The 13,396-nt window shown below is 40.0% G+C and overlaps 1 protein-coding gene and 1 pseudogene across 3 annotated transcripts in view; one reads left to right on the top strand and one right to left on the bottom strand.

Annotated features, from left to right (window-relative positions):
- BTBD9 (BTB domain containing 9) overlaps window positions 1-13,396 on the top strand; it is a 207,661-nt gene that overhangs the window by 157,741 nt on the left and 36,524 nt on the right. The gene's annotated exons all lie outside the window — the stretch shown is intronic.
- LOC136638157 (5S ribosomal RNA) lies at window positions 7,194-7,310 on the bottom strand (annotated as a pseudogene).

Raw genomic sequence — 13,396 nt, 5'->3', positions numbered from 1 at the left:
CAAACATTTCTGATAAGTTTGCTTTGGTTTGTTAGGCCTAAACAATAGAAGTTATGTGCTTGTTAAAAGATTTTTGGTCTGGATTAAAGGCTAAAGAAACTGGAATTCAGTAGGGTTCACACCACCGTTCATGGTTCTCTTTTTTGATAAGCACCAGGCTTAAATTGTGAATAAACCATCAGCAAAATTAATATCAATGGAAATGTTGGTCTTAAGTTTTCTTTTGCTCTGTTATGAATTATATTCATAACATTTTATATTTAACTTCTGGTTCGAAATTCAAACTGTAGATTTATGGAATTGAATTCCAGATGATAAACGAAGTGCAATGACAGGTATGTTGTGAGAAGAGACTGAGACTGAAGGGCCCAACTAGATGTGACATGGGAGTCTTGTGGCTGGAACTCCAAAAAGCAGCCACAAGGTGAAATTTGGTTTGGACCTGTGGGGTGTAGGGAGAGGAGGTTTAACCCTTCCTTCATACAGTATTGTGGTCCCTAGCCAAATTGCCCCTGCTCTCCAGCTACTACTGCTTGCTGAAGAGAGGAAAACTGTCACAGTTTTGGTCTCTTAAACCATTCCTACACACCCTCACCTCACTGGCTTAACAACTCCCAGTGAGTCAGAGATGCATGTTGTTTATATGTTCCAGTGTAGTCCCCCATCTCAAAAATCACAACACTCGATGAGATAGCAGTGTACATTTCACAGGGCTATACTCCTCATGGTAAGAATAGGTTCTTGCACACACACCCTTCCACCTTCCTGGCCAGACACCCCAGCCAGATGGGTGTGTGGCCAATGGTAGGTGCCACCACCCCCTATTTTAATGGCCAGTCTTCCAGCTAAGTGGAAGCTGAAGTCCTATGGGCTAATTTCCCAGTCCTTGTAAACTCTAGAGTCCCCCAACTCCAGGGATTCAAATCTCAAAGCTTTGGTTTGCTTTAGTAGTTTGACTGAATGACCCAGGCAAGATTTAGATGGTTCGGTTTCCTTGTACTCAGACACAAACCTGAAAATTTATAATGATTTCTTTAAAAAATAGAAATATTGTTACAGGTGAAAGGCACTTAATTACTTAAGAGAATTGTATTGGCAACCTTCAGTCTCGAAAGACTGGTATCGCGCTCTGAAAGGTGGTTCTGGCACAGCATCTAGTGTGGCTGAAAAGGCCAATCCGGGAGTGACAATCCCTTCCACACCGGGAGCAAGTGCAGTCTGTCCCTGGTCTGTCTCCCTGGCTATGGGCCTTCCTTCTTTGCCTCTTAGCCTCAGACTGTTGGCAAAGTGTCTCTTCAAACTGGGAAAGGCCATGCTGCACAGCCTGCCTCCAAGCGGGCCGCTCAGAGGCCAGGGTTTCCCACTTGTTGAGGTCCATCCCTAAGGTCTTCAGATCTCTCTTGCAGATGTCCTTGTATCGCAGCTGTGGTCTACCTGTAGGGCGCTTTCCTTGCACGAGTTCTCCATAGAGGAGATCCTTTGGGATCCGGCCATCATCCATTCTCACGACATGACCGAGCCAACGCAGGCGTCTCTGTTTCAGCAGTGAATACATGCTAGGGGTTCCAGCACGTTCCAGGACTGTGTTGTTTGGAACTTTGTCCTGCCAGGTGATGCCGAGGATGCGTCGGAGGCAGCGCATGTGGAAAGCGCTCAGTTTCCTCTCCTGTTGTGAAAGAAGAGTCCATGACTCGCTGCAGTACAGAAGTGTACTCAGGACGCAAGCTCTGTAGACCTGGATCTTGGTATGTTCCGTCAGCTTCTTGTTGGACCAGACTCTCTTTGTGAGTCTGGAAAATGTGGTAGCTGCTTTACCGATGCGCTTGTTTAGCTCAGTATCGAGAGAAAGAGTGTCGGAGATCGTTGAGCCAAGGCACACAAAGTCATGGACAAACTCCAGTTCATGCTCAGAGATTGTAATGCAGGGAGGTGAGTCCACATCCTGAACCATGACCTGTGTTTTCTTCAGGCTGATTGTCAGTCCAAAATCTTGGCAGGCCTTGCTAAAACGATCCATGAGCTGCTGGAGATCTTTGGCAGAGTGGGTAGTGACAGCTGCATCGTCGGCAAAGAGGAAGTCACGCAGACATTTCAGCTGGACTTTGGATTTTGCTCTCAGTCTGGAGAGGTTGAAGAGCTTTCTGTCTGATCTGGTCCGGAGATAGATGCCTTCTGTTGCAGTTCCAAAGGCCTGCTTCAGCAGGACAGTGAAGAAAATCCCAAACAAGGTTGGTGCAAGAACACAGCCCTGCTTCACTCCGCTTCGGATGTCAAAAGGGTCTGATGTGGAGCCATCGAAGACAACAGTGCCCTTCATGTCCTTGTGGAAAGATCTGATGATGCTGAGGAGCCTGGGTGGACATCCAATCTTGGGGAGAATCTTGAAGAGGCCGTCTCTGCTGACCAGGTCGAAAGCCTTTGTGAGATCTATGAAGGCTATAAAGAGTGGCTGTCGTTGTTCCCTGCATTTCTCCTGCAGTTGTCTTGAGAGAATACACACACACACTTGAGAGAATACACACACACACATACAGTGATAAAACCATAAAGCTAAGTTCCTAGACTTACTTACTTATTAACATTCACCTGGGCTTTCTAACGCCTGACCATAGGCAAAGGATGACTCTTCAACCTGTCATACCAGCAGTGATATGAACAGATGTTCATGATGGATTGACAAGGAATAGGTCACCTCACCCTAGCAACAGGCTTTTTTATAGCTTGAAGGTAACTTTAGGTCCAACCAGAGTCTTGGACCAGCTGAAGCTTCTGGAAGATGTCCTCACTGGCTAATACAATGCTGGGCAATCACTCTCAACTCCTCCCAACTGGAAATTTGAAGCTGGTTCTTGTTATACTAATGAAAGACCTTGGTACTAGCATAGCATGGCAGTCCTTATCATGCTTTCAAGCTTGACTATTTCACCATGTTAATCGCTAAAGCAGGTAGGCACAAAATTATGCACAGAAGAGTTTTCTGTGGTTAATAACAACTTTGGACAATGATTTGGATCAGTGGTGAAGGATTAGACTGCTTCTTGTGGCTCAGCCCCAGTTCAATTTTTGGTCCCATGGGTTTGAGGAAAAATGAAAAGTTGGGTGTTTCAGTCAGTGAACTTTAAGACACGTGTCATGTGGCTATGTTGGCTGTTTTCAGTCTCTGTTTGGTAATGGAGTTTATTGTTGTGAATGCATAATTTATGGCATATCTTTCTTTTAACCATTTGTTGAACCTAATCCTATTTCTCACTCCTACAATCCTACACTCACACCATATTGTAATAGATAAATTACTTAACGATACTATCTTCTTTCATATTGCCCATTGAACTACTCAAAGAATATTAGGGTTATTTCTTCCATTTCCTATTAGCTCCTAATCGTAATCTGATAGTAGCATCTATTATGGTGACATTTAACCTTTCACTTAAAATACTATTTCACCAAAATGATTTTTATGGGTGTAAGGGTTTTGAAATGTTGTTTTAAGTTGTATTTTTGTTTTGATATATTCAGTTCTATACATTGTTCTGTACATTTATTCTATATACATATATTACTTGTCACAAAATTCTTGTTTAATTTATATTTTTATGGTGTTTTTGACAGGGCTGTCTGCTAAGTATGTGTCTCTATTTTCAGTATTTGCCTAATGTATTACTATGGAATAATAGTTAAAGATTTTAAAGATAGCTTATGCTAAGCTATAGGAGATGAGTTTATGAGATGTAGGAGATGAGCAGCTATATAATGCTCAGGTCATCAACTATTCTGCACAGTGGGAGGGGGGGAAATTAGAAGGAACATTGCAAATGGTCTGGTTTATCTCAGAAAACTCCTAGGATGTGGCATTGTTTGTAGGCCTGAATAGGATGACCAAGTGCTCTATGGCTTGTCATAAAATTTTCCAAGAGCAAGTCTTCTTGTACGCTGAGTGGTAGGCTGATTGCTTCAGTTGTCCAAAATTTGGCCTTTTACCCAAAGGTTTGTGGGGCTTAAGGCTCTCTTGCCATCAATCCAAGTGAAACATTAGGCTGCTTTACGTTCTTCTCTGGCATGCACGTAGCACCACATGCATATAAATGTGTTAGGCAGCAGGTGCTCATTCTGAAGATTAGAATAAATCAATATTTCATTGGTATTTAATTCTGTGGGTGTATATGTTCTTTTAACAATGGAACATGTGCTAGAAACTTCAATATCTTGAGTTGACAAGAGCAATATATATTTTAATCTTGGACTAAAATCTAGGTTAAAAAAAATCTGAAGGTTCAGTTATGGTGAAATTACTGTCTGCATTCTTAAATTAGTTTTAGCTTTCCGGGATTTTGCCTTTTCCCTGTAGGTTGTGCATCTTGATAAACAGCCAAGCTACTTCTATGCTAAAAATGTCAACTCTCAGTTATTGTTTTTAATTTCCTATAAGAGATTACACTGTAAGCACAAGTGAACTTTCTCCTCTTTTTGCATAGCTATGCAGTCCCACTGAGAATAGAAGAGACTGAAGAGGTTTCTTTACCTGATGTATTCATCCCTTCTGTACAGAGCCACAAAGCTTAGCAATAAAGGAAAGAAAAGGTTATTGCTTTAATTAGTTCATAAAACTCATATTATTTTCCTTACAAACAAATGCATTCCCTCTCCTTTACCTTCTTTTTCCCCTTTACAAAGGTCTCACACAATAATGGAATTTATTTTTCATTATTTGAAAATTGGTATGTTTCTCTGTCTCAGCTGTTTGGCATTCATTAAAACATTCATCATTCATTCATTTATATATATTTGTTTTTGTAAGTACTTATCCCTATCAGGGTATGAACAGGGCCAGCTATTGTTAAGACTGCTGATTTAGTACTACTTTGTGTATCATGAAAATCAAAGTAGAGATGCCCAGGTGCATTCATTATAAGTCATGGATGGTATCTGCAGAGCCATGTGTTTGATTTTGTACACTGAAGGGTATTTTTGCATGTGTATTAGTAGAACTGAAACAGCAAGCCTCTCTATCTCATATCAAATCCAGTTTTGAAACAGAGGAGATGGTGAAAGTGATCTTGTGATATGGCTTTTTCCAACAAGGAAAAAAAATTTCACTCGGCCTTTGTAAGACTTGGGGCATGCCTGAAATAGCTTGGATCCTGGTCTGGGATATTTCCATAGCCTTCATGGGTATTGTGTACCATTTGGTATAATATGTCACAGTACAAAGATTTCATCTGTTGAATTTGCACAAGTTGAGCCGGTTTTCAGAACTGAGAATTTTTTTGAACAGAACAATTATTTCTTCCATTATTTATTTGGATGTTGATATACCCAGCGCTGAGAACTAGATTTTTAAGAGTTCATGGGACTGAAGAGGGGATCAAGGATCATCAAAAATTGAGCCCCTTCCCTCCTTATGTAAATGAGAGCCTGCACTCGCTCAAACAAGTGTTTTTATTCAGTCCTATGTTTCATAAGAGGTTGATACTGTTGGGATAGAGTTGTATCCCAACCTGTCCACCCACCCCCCCAAGATCTCTCTCCTGATCTGTCACAGACAGCTCAGAACCCATCAGCCTATATGTAAAGTTTTGATTTTTTGCCCCAATGTGCATGACCTTACACTTACCGACATTGAAGCGCATCTGCATTTTGCTGCCCATTCTCCCAGTCTGGAGAGATCCTTCTGAAGCTCCTCACAATCACTTCTGGTCTTCACCACTTAGAAAAGTTTGGTGTCATTTGCAAACTTAGCCACCTCGCTGCTCAACCCTGTCTCCAGGTCATTTATGAAGAGGTTGAAGAGCACCAGATTGTTGCAAGAGGTTTTTCAGGTGCGATGGAGGCGGTGCAAGCAGTAGCCACTGGCGGGTGACTCGAGTCGCCCAAGTGGATGGCGACACACAAGTCAGGGGCCCCTGTTTTGCTGTGTCTTCCATGCATGTGACTCAAGTCTTCATGAGTCAGCGGAAAAATATTGATTTTCACTATTTGGACTCAAGTCACCTGACTTGAGTTCCCACCCATGGTATACTAAGGAAGTCTGTCTACATCTGTGTGCATTATTGTGTGTGAAAATGGCATAAATATTTGTGCATGTGTGTTTGCATGTAGTTGGTAGTAAGTTTCCAGCCATTGTACACCTACATAAGAAAAGTATCATGGTAAGCAGTCTTCTTACCCTTTTGATCTCCATTACTGATGTTGTGACAATGAAAATAGTTTCCCTCATATCCATTCTCTTTGACATATCACTATGGCATGCATTTTTATGTCCTTTTATAAGTGATGTCCATTACAAACAGCTTTTTCAATAAATCATAATTATGTAAGCAGAGACCTTGACTAAATTTGAATGCCCAATTAAATGCATAGTTAACGCTTGTGAAAGGTTGAAATTTGTAATTTTTTAAAGCAGACAACTTTGCCCCAAAAGCTAACCAAATTACTTTTTTCATTTAGTTTTGTGATAGTTCTTGCTGCTAAATGTCACTTGTAGAAAATTAAAAGAACCCAAAAAATGTAGTTGAAACATCCATCGAAGGGGGTAATTGATTATTTTACCTTTGCAACATTCGCTCATCTCTTTGAAAAATGTTGTCTACATCCTTTTATGTTCTGTTTGTTCTTTTGATATTTATAAATGTTAAGCAATGTAAATTATGGGTCTTGGGAAGCTGAATTTCCATAGTGAAATCCCAAATGTTAAAATGTTTCTCTAAGAGGTGTAATGTCTGTATTTAGTATGTCTAGATTTAGCACCTTTTTGTAACTTTTACAGCTATTTTTAAAAAGAAATGTCAAAGTTATGCATGCATGAAAGTCTAAGTGCATAGGACTTTTTAGACTAGCTGTATATTATTAGACTGCATAACTTAGAGGCATGAGGTCTTCAATAAGTATAAATCAGTAAAGATGTGCTGGGATGTTAGAACATTGAATGTTCAACATTCAAGCATATTTAAAGTTGTAAAAGAAATAGCATGGAGTTTTCAAGGTACATTTTAAGGTCATACAGTTTAAATATTAAGATGTATGGTTGGAGGAGGGAATATGTTTTTTCCTCTTAAGTACTGTTAAAGCATAGTTTTCAAGAAACCTTATTTTACTTGTCCTGTTAAAATGAATTTTCATCACCGTCTTGAAAATGGGTCCAGATGTGGAGATAATTGGTTGGTTGGCAACCTTCAGTCTTGAAGGACTATGGTATAAGCCTACAGCACCCGGTATTCCCAGGTGGTCTCCCATCCAAGTACTAACCAGGCCTGACCCTGCTTAGCTTCCAAGATCAGACGAGATTGAGCATGTGCAGGGTAATAGTTGCAACTGTTAATATTAGTGTGTTTAATATTAAATGGCAAATTATGTTAAAAACATACATACTGAGCACCTCTGTCTCTCATTGCTTTAGAGAAATATTGCATACGGCACATAAAATAGCTGTCACTACCCACTTCTGTTTTCATGATCGCAAACTGGAAGTGGGTTGTGATTGCTATTTTTAGACATTCCAAGGCTTGGGGAGCTTTTCAGAAATAAGTACAAACGCCTTCCCCTGGCAGCGCCACAGTCCTGGTGATCACGTCACTGCCTTCACCATTGTCCTCCCCCTTTAGGGGCAGAGACAGAGATGTTGCAATGCTCCTGTTTGGGAACCTCTGCGTTATGGGAAAGGCATAACAGGAATGTTGATAAGAGTAGGGTATTTTTCCTATCAGTATGTTTAATGATAGATAATGATATCTTCCATTTTTCTACATCATTTATTTACATAAGTGTCTGTTAAGAATGTGTTCCAAGGAATGCAGCATCTTTTTTCAAAAGAGTTAATATACTAGTGACTAATCCAATAATGAATTCCACAAATTAATAGCCCAAAATGTGCCCTTTTCTTATATTAGGAAGAATATTCATACAGTATTTGTATGTATTGTCACGGTTGGTAGGAAAAAAAGCAATACTGAAGCATTCTTAGTACAAACTGTCCAGAAAAGCACAGGGTAGGTGGTAGACTGGCATTCAAAGTCTTTGCAGCTGCTCTCAGTTACAAAAGAAATAATTATATGACAGCTTTTTAAAAAAATTAGTCAAGAACCTGGGAACAGGACTAATGTGTCCCATGTGAAATGAATTCAATTATTATAGCATTCAATTCGTCTGTATTTGTCCTAATTATTACATTAATTGCACTTTTGAAAATCACATTCTTGTACTTATATGTAACTTCTGTGACTTTGTTATCAGCACCTGTCTGGCAAAATGCAGTCAAACTTGCACAATATTAAAGTATTGATTCACTCTCGGTAAGTTTTTACCGTACAAATTAAATACATGAATCATAGAAATCAGAGAAGTAAAAGAATTATTAGGTCTTCAATTTTTTCCCTGTGGGGTTACTTTGAGATTATTCCATACAGTATATTTCCCAGAGTTATATTGTCAGGCCAGTTTCATATGTCTCAGACAATATGGTTTCTCCTACTTCCCATGGGATGTATTCCATAATTTAAAAGATAGCTGTCATTAGTAGATATTTTTCCTCTTCTTTATTGCAGTTCATGGTTTTTCTTTGCATTTTCAGCAATCCCTCCTTCCTTTTGAATTTCACACTTTTGAAATATTGAACTTATATACATTCATCCTCTTCCTCCCACCACCAGCTACAAATTGTAGCTAGTATTTAGTTTTTAATCTTTCTTCATACCTCAGCTTCTAAATCATTTTTTCTTTATCTGCAACCTTTCCAAATTTATAGATTCTCTTTATTGAAGTTCAGAAACATTATATTGAAAGTACAGACTCCTCCAAGTCAGTTAGAAAAAAGGTTTATATGTGAGGATGTAGCAAAATTGTTTTCATGTTCAGAGTGGACAGTTCAGTCATGGCTGTTGGATTGTGCACTCCCTCTTCAAATTCCTTCCTTTCATCTTGGCAGATGCGTTTCAATGTAAGTAAGTGTAATGTAATGCATATTGCAGTGAAAAACTCAAAACTTCACATACAGGCTAATGCAGCGATTTTCAACCATTGGTGTGTCTGATTTTCAGACATTGGTGTGTCACAAATGATCTGCAGGTGTGCCATGGGAGTTTGGGGGAGGGTCATACATTAGTCGGGCAATTGGGGGATGGGAGCCCCCTGATAGCAATGCAGAGTACCTTGTTAATTGTCAAAAAAAATTGATGGGGTGCCTTAACAATTTCAGCACCTTCTGCATGTGCCATGAAAGGAAAAAGGCTGAAAATTGCTGGGCTAGTGGGTTCTGAGCTGTCTGTGACAGCTCAGGAGAGAGATCTTGGGGTGATGGTGGACAATTCAATAAGAAGAAGAAGAAGCCATGCCAAAGGCCCATCTAGTCCAGCTTCCTGTATCTCACAGTGGCCCACCAAAGGCCCCAGGGAGCACACAAGACAACAGACACAGTATGCTTCCCTGTGCCCTCCCCTGCATCTGGCAATCAGAGGCAGTCTGCCTCTAAAACCAAGAGCTTGCACATACCTACTATGACTTGTTACCTGTTATGAACTTTTCCTCCAGAAATTTGTCCAATCCCCTCTTAAAGGCATAAGGCAAGATGCCATCTCTACTTCCTGTGGCAAAGAGTTCCACAAACTAATTACACGCTTGGTAAAGTAATATTTTTTTCTGTCTGTCCTAACTCTCCCAACACTCAACTTCCATGGATGTCCCCTGGTTCTGGTGTTATGTGAGAGGGAAAAGTCCATCTGTCCATCCCCTGCTTGATTTTGTATGTCTCAAACATGTCCCCCATCAGCCGCCTCTTTTCTAGACTGAAGAGGCCCAAATGCTGTAGCCTTTCCTCATAGGCAAGGGGCCCCAGCCCAGTCATCATTTTGGTTGCTCTCTTTTGCACCTTTTCCATCTCCACTATAACCTTTTTGAGATGTGGCGACCAGAACTGGACACAATACTCCAGGTGTGGCCTTACCATCGATTTGTACAACAGCATTACAATATCAGCTGTCTTATTCTCAGTGCCTTTAAAAGATGATTGGACAGATTTCTGAAGGAAAACTCCATTACAGGATACAAGCCTTGAGGAGTATGTACAGTCTGAATTAGCTGGTTGAGGGCCAGGTAGGAATTTTTTTCTGTCATCTGAATTTGCTGTGGATGGCAGCTTTTTTTACCTGCCCCAGACTGCCGAGGGAGGGAAGGTTTGTTCAGTAGGTTTCATGCATTAAAATTGGTCACATGCGTTTAATAAAGTGGCCCAGGTTAAACCCAAGTGTAGTCTGGTGTCTTCGTTGGGGTGCAAGGGTAAATAGAGTGCCAGATGCAGGGGAGTGGCAGCGAGATGCAAGTATCTTGTGGGCTTGTGTGCTTCCTGAGGCATCTGGTAGGCTGCTGTGAGATACAGGATGCTGGACTATATGGGCCCTTGGCCTGACCCAGCAGGGCTTATACCCTTACGTTCTGTGTAAATCCCCCTTTAATCCTTTAACCATGTTAACACTTACTTTAACCTTGTCTTTAACCATGCTTTAACCAAGCAAGATTTTAAATGAGAATTTGGGGTGAGTTTTCAAAACTCTGATTAATAGCCAACTCTAAATCTGAATTACAGTTTGGACTATGGTTCATCCAAGGAAGCCAAAATTCAAATCCTCAGCTATGAAGCTCACTGTTTGACCTCCAGCTAGTCACTATCTCTTCTCTTACACATTGTAAGAAGAAATGTGTATAACACTCTTGGAGGAAGGGTGGAATAAAAATGTAATTAACAATTTAAGTGTAAAAGAGCAGAGAGAAGGAATGCATGCACATGCACACACAGCCTATTTGGGATCCCTTATCCATCCATTCTTAAAGGATCAGGGAATTATAGGTACTAAATGGCCATAAGACTATGTCATAGCACAAATACAAAGGATAGATTCAGGCACAATATGGGTGGAGTCAGGTTGAGTCTTGTTTTTTAAAGCTTGGATTAACCAGTGGTTGGATAAAAATGTTAAGGAAGAAATCTCTTCTCCTGATTAGCAAATGAGTATGTTACAGGTTTTGCAGGGCAAGTGCTGATTTATCCTTTGACTTGTTTACTTTTCTTTTTGGAGGTGGTGTTACAATTTACTGTATTTCTTAGGGGGTTGACATAGCATCTTTTACCTCATCATTGTGGTCAATGGCAGCTTTAAAAATGCTGATTGTATCCTCAGCAGTTGGATTCTGCCCATTCTAAAAGGGAAAAAATAGTGCCCCAGTAGAGACTGCTGAGGGCACTCTCAACAACGTTAAAGCTGCTGGCATGTGGTCAGAAAGTAGAAGGATGTCAGCTCTACCAAACATTCAAAATTTGGAATTAGTTTCTTGGGCTGCAGTCCTGTATACACTTACCTAAGAAAAAGGCTCACTGAATATAGTGAGTTAACATGTGTAAGATTGCAATGTTGGTCTTGTAACCTGTGTGACAAAGTAATTAGATGAGTCTATTCACTGTTCTGGTGGATAGGCTCACCTAAGTTCAAGTGGATGTAGTAGGCCCTGCTCACTCACTCTTGTTCCAATGGGGCAGGTCCGAATCATAGGGTGTGGTGTAGGACATGACAGAATGGGATATTTGAGAGGGGAAAAAATAAAAGACTAAAAGATGACAGAGATGAGGCTATCAGCCCCTTTACTGTGTGCTGGAATATAGTTTAGCACTACAATGACATAGTCTCACCCTGCAGTCTCCCCAAAGCTGCTAACTCTTACTTAGGGCCACAAAGTCTCATGAGTGCAATGTGAAGAAGGGAAAGAGTGTGAGTTTGTGTGGCAAGGCAAGGGGCTCAGGAAAATGAAACGTGACTCCTTGGACTTTTAGTTCTGTTTGGATTTACCAGAAACATTCATAGGCAGAAGGGCCCCATATCTGTGGATTCAGTCTGTGGCCCCTCTCCCTGCGCACCCCCTCTGGAAGTGAGGGAAGCAGAGCCCCCCTTTGCTCTGGTGGAGGCATTGGTCTGTATCCCCAGTTTCACTTAACCATGGGTGGCTTCCGGAACCACCATGGATATGGGGGCACACCTGTAACATTTCCTATTTGTACTCATGTGATAGAAAATTTGACTGACTGTGTCACTTCTGACATAAAACTTTTAATAGAAATAATGTAATCAGAGAGTGTTCCATACATGTAATTACTTTTGTGAAAAACCAGGCTGCTCCCTTAACTGACTTCAAAGACCAGGTTTCAAGGATAACATGTCAAGGACTGGAATTCATGGGTGTTTGGTTGTGTTTATTTTGTTCAATATAATTGAAACAGTTTACATGTTTTTTTTCTTTTTTTCTGAATTAATCAACATTCTTCATTTTAAATGGTATTTAACATTTACACTAAGCTTTATAAAAATGCCAATAAGTTAGTATAGCCTTCATTAAATCATTCATAAGTTGTTTCTTCCATTGTAATAAATATGTATTATCAGTTCTGTGTTTTATTTCTGTTATAAATCATACACCATAAAATGTTACGCTGGTTTTACAAAAAGATATCTTATTGCTGGTTGTACATCTTTTTTAAAAACAATGTGAAAAGATATTACTCACATGAATTTGAAGTTATCTTGTTGGGAAATACTTGAATTCCAAAGGTAGTGTTTCTGTAAGAATTTTCTCTCTAGGAAATCATTGCAGCAACTTGATTATGCTTGCATGACATCTGGCCCACCAAGCCAAACACTGGGCATGTACATTGGCCCAGCACAAGCTTCTGTTTTTGCTATGTGGCTGGGCACCTGCCAGGCTGACAGGCTCAGTTTGTTTTGGTAAATCAGAGACCTGAAGTCAAGTACAACTTAAATTATTGGCCTTTTGAACGGCAAATTTGGGTTCATGATAAAACCTGGCTTTCCCATGATTCCCTTGATATTGTCTTCCTTGTTATCAACCATGCTATAGTCTAAGTACTACAGCTGCATTGGCTCATATATTGTGTTATCCTTCCCTCTCCAAAACAATGTTTCCCAATCTTGAACTTTAGGCTACAAGTCCCTCTGGACAGGAAATTGTTTCTTTTATTTATGTTTTAAAGGACCATGAACTTTGGCGGTGCTGTATAAACAACAGTTATAATATGCTTGCATTATGTTCTAAGAATCTGAAATATGTAACGTTCCAATAGAATCCTTACATTTTTGTCTGCATCTACCAAGAATCATCAAACTTCATAAGCAGAGCTTCATAAGCAATCTAGTCAGTCTTTTCAACTTAGGACAATAACAGCATTAATTTCTCAGCAAACAATACTATTGTTTGCTTCTTGACTGCGTAGTAAGCTAGGTGAACAGATACTTCAGCTATAACAATTTGGCTGTCTTTTTATTACTTTCGTTTTGGGTAAATTAATTCCCTGTGTTATTTGAGTATTTTAAATACAGTCGCTTCAATTTGTGAATCTGATAAAAGT

This window comes from Tiliqua scincoides, chromosome 1 (assembly GCF_035046505.1).
Source record: "Tiliqua scincoides isolate rTilSci1 chromosome 1, rTilSci1.hap2, whole genome shotgun sequence".
NCBI lineage: Eukaryota > Metazoa > Chordata > Lepidosauria > Squamata > Scincidae > Tiliqua > Tiliqua scincoides.
The sequence above is the reverse complement of the archived record's forward strand: the minus strand, read 5'-3'. Positions and strand labels throughout refer to the sequence as shown.